The sequence below is a fragment of the Epinephelus fuscoguttatus genome, linkage group LG22 (assembly GCF_011397635.1).
Source record: "Epinephelus fuscoguttatus linkage group LG22, E.fuscoguttatus.final_Chr_v1".
In the NCBI taxonomy this organism is placed as follows: domain Eukaryota; kingdom Metazoa; phylum Chordata; class Actinopteri; order Perciformes; family Serranidae; genus Epinephelus; species Epinephelus fuscoguttatus.
In genome coordinates, this window is record NC_064773.1 from 33,190,803 (window position 1) to 33,208,087 (window position 17,285).

Here is a 17,285-nt window from a genome sequence, read left to right on the forward strand (position 1 = left end):
AGGCTCGTTCAGGAGCTACAGCTCCATGGTGACCGCTTTCGGGTCTACTTCAAGCTCTTCTTTGCTATTGGACGTGCGGCGCCGAGGTGTCATCACAGCGCGTTGCGGTGAAATTAAAAAAAATTTCAATTCGAGCGCAGGCTGGCGGCACGCATTGCTCAGCTCGGCGGCAGAGCGGTGCGCTCTTGCGCCGCGGTAGCACATACACAATGAATGGGTTCGTTGGCGGAGGTCTGCGCTTTGCACGCTCTGCGCGAAAAGGGCTTTATTTCCACCCTGCCCAGCAGCGGTACTGTGGCAAACAGTCCCTAAAAGCCTCTACACATGATCAGCTGTAAAACCGCTTTGCGCTGGCTGTCCCATTGTTTGTCTATGGAGAGGGCAGCAACGCCTGACAAAGTGGCACCGCTACCCTTGGCGTCGTGCATGATATTCATTGTGCCGACAGCGGCTTGGAAAACCGCCCATAACCGTGTCACACGGGGAAGAGGGAAGAGGGAAGGCGGCTGGAGTTCCTCCAACATTTGCGGTTAAATTATCATATTTTTTTATTGACAAAAATATAGGCTGCTTCGGCTGATTTTTTATGCGCACATGTGCCCCTAAATATTTTTACAGTTCGCACACACATATTTTTAGTCGCAAATGCGAGTGAAACACTCACACTGTCGAGCCCTGCGCCACGATGGAATTGGCCTTCTTTGGAATGCTTGTTGGAGCCTTTACCATAGCCATGGAGGGCCTCTGTTGCCTCATCATCCCCATTCCAGGTGTCCCATGCTGTCTTCTTTTCCCCCACTGCAAATACAGATACTGTGTCACACCTAGTGAAGGCATGGAACACAGAAGGACCTTGGATTGCCAAAGACTTGGCAATTTTGTCGGGCAGGTATGTCTGAATGTCCAGCTCTGACATGTGCAATGGCTAGGACCACAAGACCTGTGTCCAGATTGCGCAGCGTGAGCTTTTGAAATCCTTGTGTGGCAGCTTCCACCACATGGAGTATTGTCTCTGTATCTGTCTCTTTACGCCTACAAGGTGAACTCATCAGTTTCTTGGGGATGAGATGATAGACCACTAGGTGCTAAAGTGGAAATGACTCACGATTTGGGACTGGAAAGAACTACAGATACATACCTGCCTGTGAGACTGCCAAGTCTTTGGCAATCCAAGGTCCTTACTAGGGATGACTTCATGTACAAAAATCTCTAAATATTTCGAGTGGGTAATTTTTCACTGCTGGGTGGTGCTATTGCATTATACCAGTAAAGCCCCAATTATCCAAATACCAACCGAATGGGCCATTTAACCAACGCGTCATTTTAATAGAACTAAGCACGTAGGCTACTGACCTCTTGCCAAACCCGGTCTCACACCATTTCTTGTCATATTCACAGTTGTTACCGGCCAGCCCTTCGCTTTAAGACGGTGGCCATGTGGGTGTGATGTAGGAGATGTTGTGGGAAGTAAAGTGGTGTATAGAGCGTACGGACGGGAATGCACCGTGAAAATAGGACTGTTCATGCTACGGGTGGTTGCAGTCTGTTTACAGTGTTTAGATAGGCTCAAGTTACAGCATAGTCTCTGTGAGAAGGCTCTGCGTTATGTTATGTTACGTTTTCCTGCTGTAGAGGAGAAATAAATGTGCTTCTGCATGGATGTCAGTTCTGCATCCTCATTCTTCAAGCAGAGTTGGTCCGGACTCCTAGAGCTAGTTACCAGCAACGAGCCATATTGTAAAGATAATCTACAGGAAACCAGTGTCTCTCAACTACGGTTTGGAGCACCAGACTCAAGAAGGTAACACAGTCTATCACAGTTAGTCAACAATTAGTATCAACCCCCTGCCCCCTAAAAAAGAAAAACATTTTTCGTGTACTAATTTTTCATAAACGTTTATGATCTCAAGTGTACACGGACTCACCCCTAGTCCTTACTGTGTTCCATGCCTTCACTGACAGTGGTACAGTATCTTCATTGCAACCAGGGGAAAGGAGACAGCATCCAAGGCTCCAAAAAGCATTCTAAAGGAGGTCATTTCCATAGTGACACGCTTCAAAATCCTGCTCTATGATCTCACCAGAAGCCAACTTGACATTGATCGAGCTCATCTTGAATTGTTCACAAAGAAAGGAGGAGGAATGGAGCAAATCCTCCAAACTAAGAATGTATTGGTGCAGAACCTCAAAAGAGTGTACCAAGGAGGACATGGTAACAGACAAGCACTTAAGGTGGCACCAAATATCCCATCTCCAGCAAACTAAGGTTGAATGGACCCAGGCAAAGGGAGAGCATGTAAATGCAAAAAAAAAGCATCCACGAAGTTCACAGCTTTGCATCAATGTGGAGGAGACTGTAAAGCCTAGACTTTTGGAGAATGTTGCTCGACCGAAACTAAAGAGCAGCCTAACGTTTTCAAATTATGCTTTGGTGAAAGGTTTCAGCTGTCTCCATGGTAACCAGAGACCCCCTGTATTCTTTATGGTCTAAAGAACTATTTCATCTATATGATTTTTCTGTCACATTTAGTGAGAACTCTCAATATTATGACCTGACCTTATATTCATTAGCTGAGCAGCTTTCAGTCTGTGAGCAGCAGATATACCTCACTCACTACAGTGCACTGGTAAATAAAATTAATGAATCAATAAATACTAAATAAATACTATTGATTTCTACTCATGGAGCTGACAAAAAAAAATTGGTTCAGTAAATGTCTGTTGTCAGTCAGCCTAGTGAAGGCAGTTTGTCTGGTCACTGTCTTCTCAGTTCCAGGAGAGCTAAGGAGCTGAGACACCAGACAAAGACACTGAATGTAAGTCGGAGTCCGTTTGGATTTAAAACTATTTTTTCCATGGTGATGATAGTAATACTAACAACCCCATTGTGCAACAAAATATGATGATATCTGCAACATAATAAAATTCTCCATGTGCGCAACATGACAAAAAGTGTTGAGTGTCAAAACGTTATGTTCTTTAAAGACAATTCACTTTTTTCTCTATTTTATATGGTAAACAACACTTCTGGTTTTGCCTTCATTTTTCACAAATTTATGTTAAGCATCTAACACTAATTGTGCACTCGACAGATATTTCTCTCAAATTTAGGTGGCAAGCACATAATCCATCCACCAGTTTTATCTTGACATAGACATTCATTATGGTTTAATATGACTAGCACTACAGAAATGCATTTTTTGGTCACAGATACCTAAAAGAATTAGTATCTGGTGTGGCCACCATTTGCCTCAAGCAATAGGACATATCTCCTTCACAAAAAGTTGATCAAGCTGTTGGTTGTAGCCTATGGAATGTTGGCCCACTCCTATTCAATGGCTGTGCAAAGTTACTGTTGGCAGGATCGATCCAGAGCATCACAAACATGCTCAATGGGTGACATATCTGGTGAGTGTCCAAGCCATGCAAGAACTGGGATGTTTTCAGCCTCCAGGAAATCCTTATAAAATTCATCTGTGGTAAGAAGACTTCCCCGAAGTGCCAGATGCCATCCAAGGTGGGCAGTTGCCCAGTCAAGTCAGTTACAACAACAAACTGCTGTTAAGTCAAGACCTAGTGAGGATGACAAGCATGCAGATGAACTTTCCTGCATCAATTTCTGCAGAAGTTCTTTGGTTATGCAAACCAACTGTTGCATCAGCTGGAAGGTCCTGGGCTGGTGTGGTTACACGTTGTCTATGGATGTGTGGCTGGTTGGATGTGCTGCCTAATTCACAGAAACGACATCAGAGACGTTGAACGGTCAGTTCACAAGTAACAGCTCTGATGGACATCCCTGTGGTCAGCATGCCAATGACCTGCCCCCTTAAAACTTTCGGCATCTGTTGGTTGATTAAACTGCACATTTTAGAGTGGGCTTTTTGACAATCTCAAGGCACACCTATGTAGTTATCATGCTGTATGAGTATCTTGATCCACCTGTCAGGTGGATGGATGATCTCGGAAAAGAAGAATGCTCACTAACAGGATTTTAACAAATTTGTGTCCAAAATTTCAGAGAATTGAGTGTAAAGAAATCTTACATCTTTAACTTAAACCTGTGCAAATAAGAGCAAAAATGTTGTGTTGCAACAAAGTGTTCCATTCAATCAGTTACTTTCAACAATCGACGGTATTACAGTTTAGCTTCCACCTTTTCTAGTAATGTACTTAAGCTCTTAGTTTTTTCAAGGAAATGTACTAGTTCAGCTTCTAATTCCAGTTTTACACTTATTTTCCAGGTTTATCGGCAGCACAGTCAATGCATTCGAGCTCTGTATCTTTCAGGCAATTTGTTTCATATTTCTGCATTCTCAGCAGGAAATGCATTTTCTAATTCACATCTGTAGTCCCCTGACAGGTCAAAACAAAAAACTGCACAATAAGAAACAGTACACAGAAAAACACAACATGACGTGATACAAAAAAACAGAACACACAACAAATGCAATACAATGCAGGCAGGGTGTTCAACCTTGTGGCTTTTACAGAAAAAAAAAGAAAAAATATTCAATTGGAAAATGTTTCCTGTTGAGCATCACTCATCAAAAGTGTTGAGTGCCCAACCATAAATTAGGCTTAAAGAAAACGGTAACAAATAAGACAACAAGAAAGATGTTAGCTGTTGAGGTTATCCAAGTCCCCACTCCAACAAACTCTTCATTAACCCACTTATTTTGCTTGCTAAACAAAAAAAGCTGTTCCGCTAATGAGATATATTTTGAAGTCTTGACGAATAGAGTTTGATCTCTCATATGTCTTGCTTACTGTATTCCACAGTATTGGATTCTAGTCTATTCTGGGTTCTACTTACTGTTGTCCTAGTTCTGCATGTATGAACAGAAAAATGATGAATCCGCACACCAAAATGAGCTCCCGTGCATTTTAATAGCGTGACGTTTCGAGCTCTACGCTCTTCCTCAGACTGCAGTCTGAGGAAGAGCGTATTGTTGATTTTTTAGATCCAGCACCCAACCCAAACGGGCTTTTGGGGATGTGCGCGTCCTTTCTTCTGTTCTAGTTCTGCATGTACCCAACGCCTTGACTACCGGCACCTCCTACCCTTGCACCTAGCCGTTAGCATAGCTCAAGCTAGCCAACGTGCTACATGCATGGCCTGTGACAACACAATGCTCACAAAAGCAAACAAACAGATCACAGACCTTAAGGAAGACATCCGCCAACTCTTTCAGGAACTGCAAGATAAACAGGCCATGCTGTCCTCCTGCCTGGACCTTGCACATTGTCTCCCTCAAAGCAGCCCTACAGGACACCACCCCATGGGATTTCTCCACCTGTCCGCGGCCTTCCTCCTCCTCCACACCCAGCCTCCAGACATCCTGGGCAGAAGTTGTGATCCGCGACAGAAAGAGACTCCAGGATGCAACTGCCTCTCCTCGTCGCCTGAGCCTCTCCAACCGCTTTGAGGCGCTAGCAGACAACCCAGATCTTCGCCTTGTGCTGGCAGGCCCTGCCGCTTGCTCTCTGCACACAGCTGCTGGTGGTTGTGCAATGCCTGGCTCTGGAAAGGCCGCTGGCCCCTCTCTGCTTGCGGACACTGGTGCTTCGCCCACGGGCTCAGGTGGCTCCACATCTGGGGTAGCTGGTCCTACACCTGCGGCTGATGGTGCGCCGTCTCCCTGCTCCAGCTGCCCTGCCTCTAGGATCATCGTGGCTGGCTCCACACTGGCAGCGTCCCCGCGGCTCGCCGCCCCGGTGCCCATGGGTGACATGGAGCCCTCCTCCCTGCCAGCACCCGCTGGTGCCCAGAGTGGCTCTGCTGTGGTCCCGGATCGCCAGCTCTCCTCCCGGACCAGCGCATGGCCCGGACGCTGGCTAGCCACCATCCAACTCGGCAAAAACCCTTCCTCGCCCACTCTTCCCTGCAACCACCCTGATCATCGGAGACTCCATCACAAGGAATATCCGCTTCTTCAATGCCACCACCTGTTGTTTCCCCAGAGCCACAGTCCTGGTAATCCTGGGAAAACTCCCTGGGCTGCTGCAGTCACTCCCATCCTTCATTACCCCCATCATGGTGCACGTGGGGACCAACGACCTGGCGTGGGGTGCCTCTGAGCTGACCAAAAGTGCTTTCACCTCTCTCCTGGACTTCCTACGCACTTGTGGAAAGTCCGTCCCATTCCCACACTTGGTCACGGGGATGTGTGCTTCTCCAGACTACTCCTGTTGAACACCTGATTTAAGCCTGCCTGCTACGCTCGAGGCTTCAACTTCGGACAATTTTAATCTTTTCTGGAACCCTCCCTCTTTCTTCAATCACGATGGCATTTGACCTACCACCCTGGGAAGCCACACGCTGGCAGCCAATATTCAGCATGCTGTACATCACACGATGACTATTTACATCACACGCCCCACCCCACCAACACTCTTCTCACCCCGTGCCAACAGCAGCACAGAGCACAGCCCCGCTCATCAGCGCCCCCGTCCGACCATATCAATCATTAACCCTCCCACCTGAGACATTCCCCATACAGTCCATCATAAAGCACAGACCACCCCAGCCTTACTGCACTAAGACTGTAAATAACAAAAACTTATGCCCCATCTTCTGCATTCCTGCCACCCCGTCTTATTCAAACCCAACAACACCTGAAACTGGCTCTACTCAACACCTGCTCACTGACCAACAAAAGTGCCATCCTACATGAATTCATCACTGACAATAAACTGGACTTCCTCTGCCTCACCGAAACCTGGCACAAACCTCTGGATTACTTCTCATTAAACCAGACCACACCCACTGACTACACCTACACCGACAAACCCCACCCAGACAGACGGGGTGGTGGCGTTACTGCCATCTACAGGAAATGCGTAAAATGTCCACAATCTCCATACCTCCTGGTCCCACTTCCCTGGTCATCGCCATCATCTACCGCCCTCCTAAACTTAACAACGCCTTCCTCTCAGACCTTGCCAAATTCCTCACCCAGCTATCTGCCGTATCCCCCTCAGTTCTCCTGCTGGGGGACCAGTCTCACCCTCCACCAACTCTCCAGTACCAACCTCCACATCTTGGATCACCTGGCCATCACTGTGGACTTCAAGACCCCCCTCCCTCCCCCAAAACTCAAACGCAATATATCCTTCAGAAATATCAAGTCCATCTCCCCCTCAGCTTTCTCTGACTCACTGGCAAATACTCTGTCGACATCCGCCACCCCGCTGCCCCCAAACCCCTCTGACCTGGTCACCCACTACAACAACACACTGTCCCTCTGCCTCGACAAACTGGCTCCCTTAAAAGCCAAAACTGTCTCATTCACTCACTCATCTCCCTGGTACACTTCTGAACTCCGTCACATGAAAACCCGTAAGCGCCAGCTTGAAAGACCAGTCTCCAGTCTATGTCCATGCCTATACAGACCACCTTTCAAACTACAAAGACACCCTCACTGCCGCGTGGTCCAACTACTACTCACAACTCATTCACTCTGGCTCCAATAACCCCAAGACTCTCTTTTCCACCGTCAATGAACTCCTCAAACCCTGCAACAACACCCTCTCCTCCATCACAACAGACAAATGCAACTCCTTCCTTCCTGTATTATTATTTGTTTTGTTAATAATAACAATAACAATAATAATAATAATAATAATAATAATAATAACAATAACAATAACAATAATAATAATAATTATTATTATTATTATTAACAAAACAATCAAACATGTTTTTGAAATGTACTGCTCAAAAATTAAGGGAGCACTTAAACCACGATGAACGAATTATTAAAGTTGAAAATCTTTACTGATGTACATTGTATAATTTGCTCTGAACAAAATGACGTAACAATGGTCAATGGAAATCAAAATCAATCCACTGAGGGTTGGATTTAAAATAAAAAATCACAAGCTGATCCATCTTGTGTGAATTTTATCATGGCAACTCATAATGTGACTCAGTAGTGTGTATGGCCCCCATGTGCCTGTATGCACTCTCAACAACATCTGGGAATGCTCCCGTTGAGTCACTGGATGATGTCCTGAGGGATCTCCCAGTGAGATCAGTGAGCTCCTGGACAGTCTATGGTGGTACTTGGTGGCGACAGATGCACCGATACGTAATGTCCCACAGGTGTCAACTGGATTTAGGTCGGGGGAACTAGAGGGTCACCCAATGGCATCAATGCCTTCGTCATCCAGGAACTGTCTACACACTCTGGCCACATGAGGCTGGGCATTGTCCTGCACCAGGAGGAACCCAGGGCCCAGTGCACCAGTGTAAGGTCTGACTGTTGCTCAGAGGATTTCATCCTAGTACTTAACAGCAGTCAAGGTACCATTGGCTTTAACATGGAGGTTTGTGCAACCCTCCGAGAATATGCCTCACCAGACCATCACTGATCCACTGCCAGATCGGTCACGCTGGATGATGTTACAGGCAGCATAACGTTGACCACAGCATCTCCAGACTCTACTCCTGTCACATGTGGTCAGTGTGAACCTGCTCTCATCTTGAAGAGAATGGGGCAGAGTCCTGCACTGGGTTGGGTACCCGCGGGTACCCGTCCCAGACCTAACAGCTGATTTGCGGGTGGTTTTTAAAAAACATTTTTTCCCAGGTTCGGATCTGGGTGGAAAAAATAACATGCGGGTTGGTTTGGTGGGTTTTAGATAAACACATCAGTCATTAGTTCGGTAAATTACAGATAACTATCTTGGTCATTATTTACTCTCTGAGGATCGCCTCCACTATTTCGCAATGGTCACTGGTTCAGCTGTTTACATGCGTTTCACCATCTAATAACACAATTTGTGATTGGACGACAGAATCAACATGGCTGCCACCGTCTAACAAGCGCCGCTTCCAAAACAGTAAATAATTATTTAGGTATTTGAGAAATAAGTGGATAAAACGTACAACTATCACTTTATGTTTCTGAAGTGTTTCCCTGATGGATTACTTCTTTCCTTTCGATGGATTCTAAAAACATGTGATGGCTCGTAACTGCTGAACGTCGCTTTGGACAGAAAGTCTTTTATTACACATGTAAAGTTCCTTGACATAGATTAAAAGTTTAAAAGCATTAAATGTAACAAACGAGTGCTTTTACATTCATATGGGAGAAGAACACAGAGGGCTGATGATGGAGCTGAAGTCAGGTTTTTATTGTGAGAGCTGCTTCATTCAGGTCGTTGTTTACTTACTGGCACCTTAACTGTGGCGATATGCTGTTCAATATTCAGCCAATATGACCCAAAATGATTACTTTAAATCAGGGTTACGGGTCGGGCTGCGGGTCGTGTTTCAATGGGTCAGACCGGGTTGCAGTACTAATTGGCCTGATGCGCGGGTTTGCGGTTCGGGTGCGGGTTTGTACGTCGCAGGCAGATCTTGAAAACTGGACCCGTGCAGGACTCTGGAATGGGGTGCCAATGGTGGACCTACCAATTCTGGTGTTCGCTGGTAAATGTCAATCGAGCTGCACGGTGCTGAGCTGTGAGCACAGGTCCCACTAGAGGATGTCGGGCCCTCATGCCACCCTCATGGAGTCCTTTTCTGACAGTTTGGTCAGAAACATGCACACCAGTAGCCTGCTGGAGGTCATTTTGTAGGGCTCTGGCAGTGCTCCCCCTATTCCTCATCGCACAAAGGAGCAGATACTGGTCCTGCTGCTGGGTTGATGCCCTTCTATGACCCTGTCCAGCTCTCCTCATGTAACGACCAGGTATCTGGTACCTGGTATCTCCTCCATGCTCTTGAGACTGTGCTGGGAGGCACAACAAACCTTCTTGTGACCACATATATGGATGTGCTATCCTGGAGGAGCTGAACTGCCTTTGCATTCTGATTGGGCTGCAGGTACCACTTCATGCAACCAGTAGTGACAAGGACACTAGCAACTGTCAGTGGCCACCACATGCAAATCCATTCCTTTCTGGGGGGTTGTCTTGCTTTTGCCTCTCCATTGCAACTGATGTCACTTTCATTTGCACCAAAGCAGGTGATATTGATTTACAATCACTTGTGCTTCCTAAATGGACAGACTGATATGCCTGAAGTTTAACTGACTTGGTGTTATAGTGGGATGATTATGTGCTCCCTTACTTTCTTGAGCAGTGTATTTAAAATGAGTGACTATGTCAATGCTTTGACCTTTGATGAGAATATCAACATTAGGAGGTTGTACCATGGTTTAAAAAAAAAACAAAAAACAACAAGAACCAACCAAACAAAACACAGCAAAAACATACCCTTTGTTCTGTTAACATTTAGACTTACACATAACTGGTCAAGCTGATGCATGATCCTTTCCAACCAAGCGGTAAACTACAAGGCTGAAAAATAAAGCCAGCATACAAGTGCCAAAAATTGACTCATCCACAACTAACTCACCCATTTAAATGTCATTAAGGCTAAAAGTTACACATAATTAAGGGCAGGCCATTCTGACTGCAAGGCACCACAAAGTGTGTGTGTCCAATCCACCCTTGCTCCTCCACAGCTGGAGCCTCTCATCCAAATTTGGTCACTTTTGGTTCCAAAACACCAAGATGGCGACGGCCAAATGCTTAACTCAAGTCTTAAAAACGAGAGTTCATAAACCACTAGGTGACTTTATGGTAGCTACATCCTCAATTTTACAAAGTCTGTGTTTCCAAGGCAACTGTTAGCTTGGCAACAGCTAACTCAGCTGGTTTTGCTTGTGTGTGTATACATACAAGTGTCACTGGCATACATCTGCAATTCTACACCATGACACTGTTGAGTCAGATCATTGATAAATAATCTGAACACCAGGGGACCTGGTGAAAAGTGAAAAGTTCCTATATTAAAACATTTTGACTGACTGGATCGAATGCTTTGCACGGATCTAAAAATACTTGACTTGTTTTGTGAGGTCACAGTGACCTTGGCCCTGGACCACTACGTTCTTATCATCAGGTCATGCTTGAGTCCAAGTGGTTTGTGCCAAATTGGAAGAAATTCCCTCAAGATGTTTGAGATATCACCTCCTGAGATATACCGAGATAACACATTCCTAAGATATCATGAATAGAATGGACAGACAAGTGTAAAACATAATGCCTCCAGCCTCAGCGGTTGTCTGTGCAGAAGTTTAAGAAAAACCAATCAAATGATCAAGATGTCAAATAAGCAATGTCTTGATATGCCAACACGACCCTGAGAAGAGATCTAATCAGAGAACATAACTGAAAACAGTGGTGTAGGGTGACTATTGGGGTTATGATGGTACACAGAAGTCACCGGTTTGGTTCATACTCAGGTTTGGTGAGCTCAGTGCAGTGGGAAAAAAAGCAAATGCAGTGGGATATATTAATATATTTTTTTTAACAAAAAATATTGTAGACTTGGGTCCATTTCTGGTTTTGCTGGTCTGGTCAGGTGTTCGAGCTTAAACCAGTTTGATTTTATAAGAATTAGCTGAACTGGCCTTTGTCATTGTGGCACATTCTGGCCAATTAAAAATGAGCCTACATCAGCAACCTGTGCCAACAGCGCCACAGCCCTAAATCCAACTCATGTTGCATTAGTAATAAGCAATATGACAGTGAGATTAACTTGCTATGTTTATAAACTGACTTATGGAGCCACGAGGGTCTACCAGGCTTTGTGCAATTTTCTACCACACCCAGGCCTTTGTTGACAACATGCAAGAGACCAAATTTCAGTAGAGGTGGGAGAGCAGCACATATTGTTTGTTTACTTGAAAGTTTGTGGGGGATGGCGTGAGGAGATATGATCCTTAAGAGGACGAAAACTGTGCCAATATGAAAATATTTTGGATATGAAGCAAACAAAAGATGTTTACCAACTGGCTGCAAGCGCCGTTTTGAGATGAACTTTATTTGGATGCAGTATTTTAATTTATTTCTATTGCTCGCTTTGAAAGGACTGTAATTCACACTAAACAGTTGATTCATTAAGTTGAAATAAGGAACTATCTATATGGTTCATATTTCATAACAAAAACCTAAATGAGGCTGCAGCTGGCTGGGGAGAGCGTAGGGGAGCTGAAACCTTAGAATCAACTTGTGACCTGGGGGGTATTCCAGAAAGCGGGTGTGTTAACCCTGAAATGAGGGAAACTCTGGGTTTTCAGTTCCAGAAAGAGAAGTAAGTCAAACTCTGAGTCAATCACCATGGCAACTGATTCTGTGACCCTAACCTGCTCGCTGGCAGGTTTTCTGTAAGAAACCCTGAGTTCACCCTGTCTCCTCCCTACTGCCGAACCTGAAGCAAGCTGTCAGAAAGACATGGGTTGTTTGTATGTAGGAAATAAGATCGATATCGAGGCAGAATTAATTCGCAATGCCTTACGCCTTAGATGTGCCGTCATTCCCCAATAAATATCTGTTTGAACGGTACAGTTTTTCATTAGACTCAATTATTTACCTCAACAACATTCTCCGACCACACATACCAAACAAATCTGACACATCGCAGACGTGCGCTCTCATCAGAGCAAATGTTGTACATCGCACTACATTTTTTTCGCGAACGGTAGCTTTTTATATGATATTGGTGATGTTTTGTGGGCCTCTGCCTTCTTTCAGTTGGCTGAGTAGAACTCAAATGTTATTAAGCAGGATATTAGTCGGGGGTGGGTGGGGTGGGGGGGGGGGTGTTTAAATTACTTGTGACCTACAGTACATAATGAAATAGCCACTGAATGATTGATTATTTAAGCTACTTTGTTTAATAAATCAAATATGAATAAAACTAAAGAAAGGTACAATCATGGCTTAAATATGCCCTGTTTAAATGATGTTTTCATTTTTCATTTTAAGCTGCTTCCAAATGCGTTTTCCCCTGTGAGATTGCACCTACATGAAAATCAAATTTTATTCAAAACCACTCCACCACTCTTTTACCTGTATAATATGATTTATATTAAGTGTGGTTAAATGTTAAACTAATGGACTAGTGCATTCAAACTTACGTGTTGAGTCGGGCAGCAGTTTTCTCCCATGCCGCCTCTCTCTCCTTGGCAGCTTTAACAGTGTTACTTTTTTTTTTAATGAAATATATGCTCATATTCGCTGTAGGCATTCATGAGCACCTCCAATTTCACAGGTGTAAAATAAGTTCATTGCTTTTTCTCTCCAGTTGTCATGGTGAATCGAGGTATCGGGGCTCCATTGATGATGGCTTTTTATTGTGGTTGTGCACGCACTTAACTCAAGGTGTACCTATTCAGAGTTGACTGATCTAATTCAAATCAGCTGTTCTGGAACCGGATACTCAAAATTTCCCATCTCAGGGTAAGTCAACTCGTTGCTGAATCTCCTACCTGGAATACCCCTTTGACTGATTTTCACTTCATCTGATACATTATAATATAATTTCCTTTTAACCTTAATAATGTTACTTGTAGTCGTGAATTACAGTGCACACTTTCTGTACACAGAGGTTAGTGAGATAACCTAGGTCTGAGCTGTGCTCTCCTGCACTGTAATTACACCCACTGGTGAGGTCAGTATGTGAACACACAGACTACATTTCTAATACAATGCTGCAAAATGAGGACTTCCATCACTGGAGGGCAGCAACAGCAAGACATTTCAGAAACCTGTCCTGGAGCACCTCATGTCCTGCATGCTTTAGATCTCTCCCTGCTCCAACACAGCAGATTTAAATGACCAGCTTGTTATCAAGCAGCTTCAGGACTTTGTAAAGACTTGATCATTTAAATGCTTTATAGGATGAACTAATACAGGAGCACATACTCCTAATGAATATGGTCTCAGTCACTTATTTCAAATGTTCTTCAATACAACACAGCGTTCATTTTATAAATCACAACCCCATTTGGAGTTAAATAGATGACAAAGCAGGGTAAGCTTTAGGGTGTGACCCTGTGATAGACAAGACCCTACCAGAGCAACCTGAAAGTCACAAGGTAGTCATAGCAATGTTCATGGCATCCAACAATTATTTAGAATTTTATGAAAACTGCAATGAACTAGTGTAACATCCAAATCACAGGAGATATAGTTTGTGTTTAACCCTCTATGATACTGTGTTGCCTCTCGGTAACAAAACCATTTTGGCTGTCTACACTCACAATACATCCTATTGCAATACTTTGACAGAGCCAGGGCCCTAAGGAAATTGTTTGTATTGTAATATGATATTCTGGAGGCCGTGTTGACTCTGCTTTTTGGAACCTTCTCTGCATGGTTCAGCTCCATCAACTCTCTCCACAAAAATGATCTGGAAACATCTTTTCACAGTAATAGGAGGAGTGAAGTTTAATTTTTGAATGTTTAATGTACTTTATTTGATAATTAACTATTAGAAAATTGTTAAAATGTAACTGTTACCTTGAAGCAACGCTGTAGTGTTTTGAAATCCCACCATGACAGCTAAATAGGTTAATATACCATTCAAATGCATAATAGTCATCATAATTTTCTTTTTATCTTGACAAATTAACCTAGATAAATTTAATAATGTTAGTTTTGATATAGTTAAGGCTGTGGCACTGTACAGTCTACTATAACAGTGTACTCTGCAGAGCATACTGCATGCTTCTATTTCAAACACCTTTTTCTTCGATTTACAGGATAATTGTAATATTATTCTATGACTTTGTATGAAAATGTAAACATTACCCCTTTTTTCCATTTCTTAACATTATGGTACAATGTTGCTTTAAAGTAATGGACCCCCTCAAAAATTGATGTATTAAAAAAAAATAAATTAAAAAAAAAAATGAAAATGGCAATTCTATTCAACAAGAAACCACTTTTTTTTTTTTTTTTTTAACCAACTTGCATCATACTATGTACCATAGAGGTGTAAATATGTGTCAAAATACAAATCCAAATTAAATATTGTGGTACTGCAGAGATGTCTAGGGCTACAGATGGTATTTTACAGACTTAAGAAAAATCTCTTTGGTACAGACTATCACAATAAATAAATAAAAATCTTAAAAAAGGACGTTTCTTTAGTTAAAAAAAAAAAAAAAAGAGAGAGAGAGAGAGAGAGAGAGAGAGAATAATGATGCAAAAATGTAACTTCTCTCCTGCTCCGTCCTCTTGTCCAAATGTGTTCACTTCTGGCTCCAAAAATCCTAGATGGCAAGTGCCAAAATGTCAAACCTTTCAAAGCAGGCTTCAAAGCAGGAGTCCACAAACCAATGGTCACATCACGGTAGCTACATCCACATCTTACATAGTCAATGATAGGCTGTGCAGAAATTGAAATGACAACCAAGCTACAGCAAATTGTAGTTAATCTTCTGACAGTCATACTCCTTGTCCTGGCTTGGCATGTCTTGGTTTGGGCCATCATCCCAGTACGGTGGGGATTTGCAACTCCATTAAAACAGGGCTACCCACTGGTAGGTGGTCTGGAAGGTGCGTCTTTAACTGATGATGACTTGTCTTGAGTGACGTTTAAAAGCAGTTGGCTGATCCATGGCTAAAGTTCCCTGTTATTTTTACTGCACATGTTTTTCCATCACCAAACATGACAGCTAAAAGAAGTTTACCCATTGGAGGTGAGCTGTTTGCAGAGGTGCAGTAAGACAGCTCTTCATCTAACATCTCACTGCGGTTGTTTCTACTTTTACTTTCCTCCCTGCAGTATTATTACACTCTCCCTTATTGAAGAAAAAGAGCTGACAAAATTCCGCTAATTCAGTGATTAACACATTTCATTTCCTATTAGATTCTTCTCAATAAAAGTCCCCCCATATTTTGTTACAAAAAATGTTATTGTGAAGCAGCAAAATAAGGAAATGCTGAGTTTTCAAGCAGCAGCTTCACACAACTTCTAATATGACTGAAACAGTAAAATAAAGCAGATATCGATAGATATAGAAACGCAAATCGGCACGGCATGGCATGACTAAGCGTGGCCAAGAGTAGAGTGGAAAAGGCTCATTAGCTTAACCACACAAAGACTGTGTCCGAAATCATTCACCCACTACTCCCTACTCACTTAATAGTGAGTAGTGAGTGATTTCCTGCACAGCCAGTCATCGTGTGTATGGTGAGGCTGGAGATACCCAGCTGAAACCAACGGGTCACAGAGGAGAAAAAAATGCAGCTGCAGCAAACAAAGACGAGGAGAGGCCATGGTAACTTCTGCACATGGTTTCAGTTAGCTCTCTCTGTCGACTGAATCATTCTTATTAAACAAGCCAACGCCCGGTTCTTGTCTCGTTTATGAACGTAAACGTCACCGACAACAAATGCATAACGTTATACGGACGAAATAGGCTAACATTACTTTACTTTTTCTTAAGTAGTTTTGAAAACGCTATTATACGCTATATATATATATATATATATTTTTTTTTTTTTTAAAAAAAAAGGGTAACGTTAACGTATTCTGAAATTATGCCAAGTAACGTTACCGCCAAACACTTTTTAGTAAATGAAACTTAAACTGCGGCACTTACATAACACAGTAAATGCCTTCATAGTGCAACTTACCGTTCGTCACCGTTAATAAAACTTAGGAGACAAAAAACATACTTTAAAAATAACAATACAAATGTCGAAGTGCTCTCTAACGGTAAACATTACTTACCGATCAAGTTATTCGCATTTCACCTTATTAAATCCGTTTCTCAGCACTCCCAAAGCTCCCTAAAAACCGCTGCAAACGTTCTCTAGCGTTCATATTTTTACTTTGGTGGATGTTCACCGGTTTAAACTTTAAAGCCCATTGTTGTAATCCATAAACGCCCATGGGTCCGAAGAAGAAAAAACAGTTTAAACGAGTTTAGAATTCAGCAGTTCCCCGTATGCTGGGTTTCACTTCCTGCTTCACTCCCGACAGTCTCAAAGTTCAGTAACGTTGAGAGAAGAGATCGGCAGGACAATTTATAGGAGGTTCAGCGTGAGCTCTGACTGGTGTTTTTTTGTGAAGGGGCGTGTCATACTGAATAAGTTGTGTAAAAACATAGTCTGGGGCATAGGCAGGTCTGGGCATAGACATATATACATAGACGCCGCATTGACTGCCGCTGCCTATCAGAGCCCATAGACATATATATATATATATGTCTATGTCCGAGCCGACGTCCTCGCCGGCCGCCATCTTGGATGGGTCTCGCTTCGCCTCCACAGTGCATTCACTTCTATTGAGGAAGGAGCTGTATGCACAAGTAAAATAGAATAACTCACTGAATTTTTAACTGATTTTCACGCGGTTTGGTTTGTTACAAACGGCACACATGTAGTTATGATACAGGATGCTTTCGTACATTAAAAATACGGGATTTCATGCTTTTATACTTATACTTACTTATATATATATATATATATATATA

General features: G+C 43.1%; 1 protein-coding gene across 1 annotated transcript in view; it reads right to left on the reverse strand.

Annotated features, from left to right (window-relative positions):
* The window catches only part of LOC125882977 (uncharacterized), a 40,854-nt gene extending 24,036 nt beyond the window's left edge, over positions 1-16,818 (reverse strand). The window contains exon 1 of the mRNA XM_049567033.1: positions 16,541-16,818. The gene's annotated coding sequence lies outside the window, so the exon portion shown is untranslated. The remainder of the gene's footprint in view (positions 1-16,540) is intronic.
* Between the last annotated feature and the right edge of the window lie 467 nt (positions 16,819-17,285).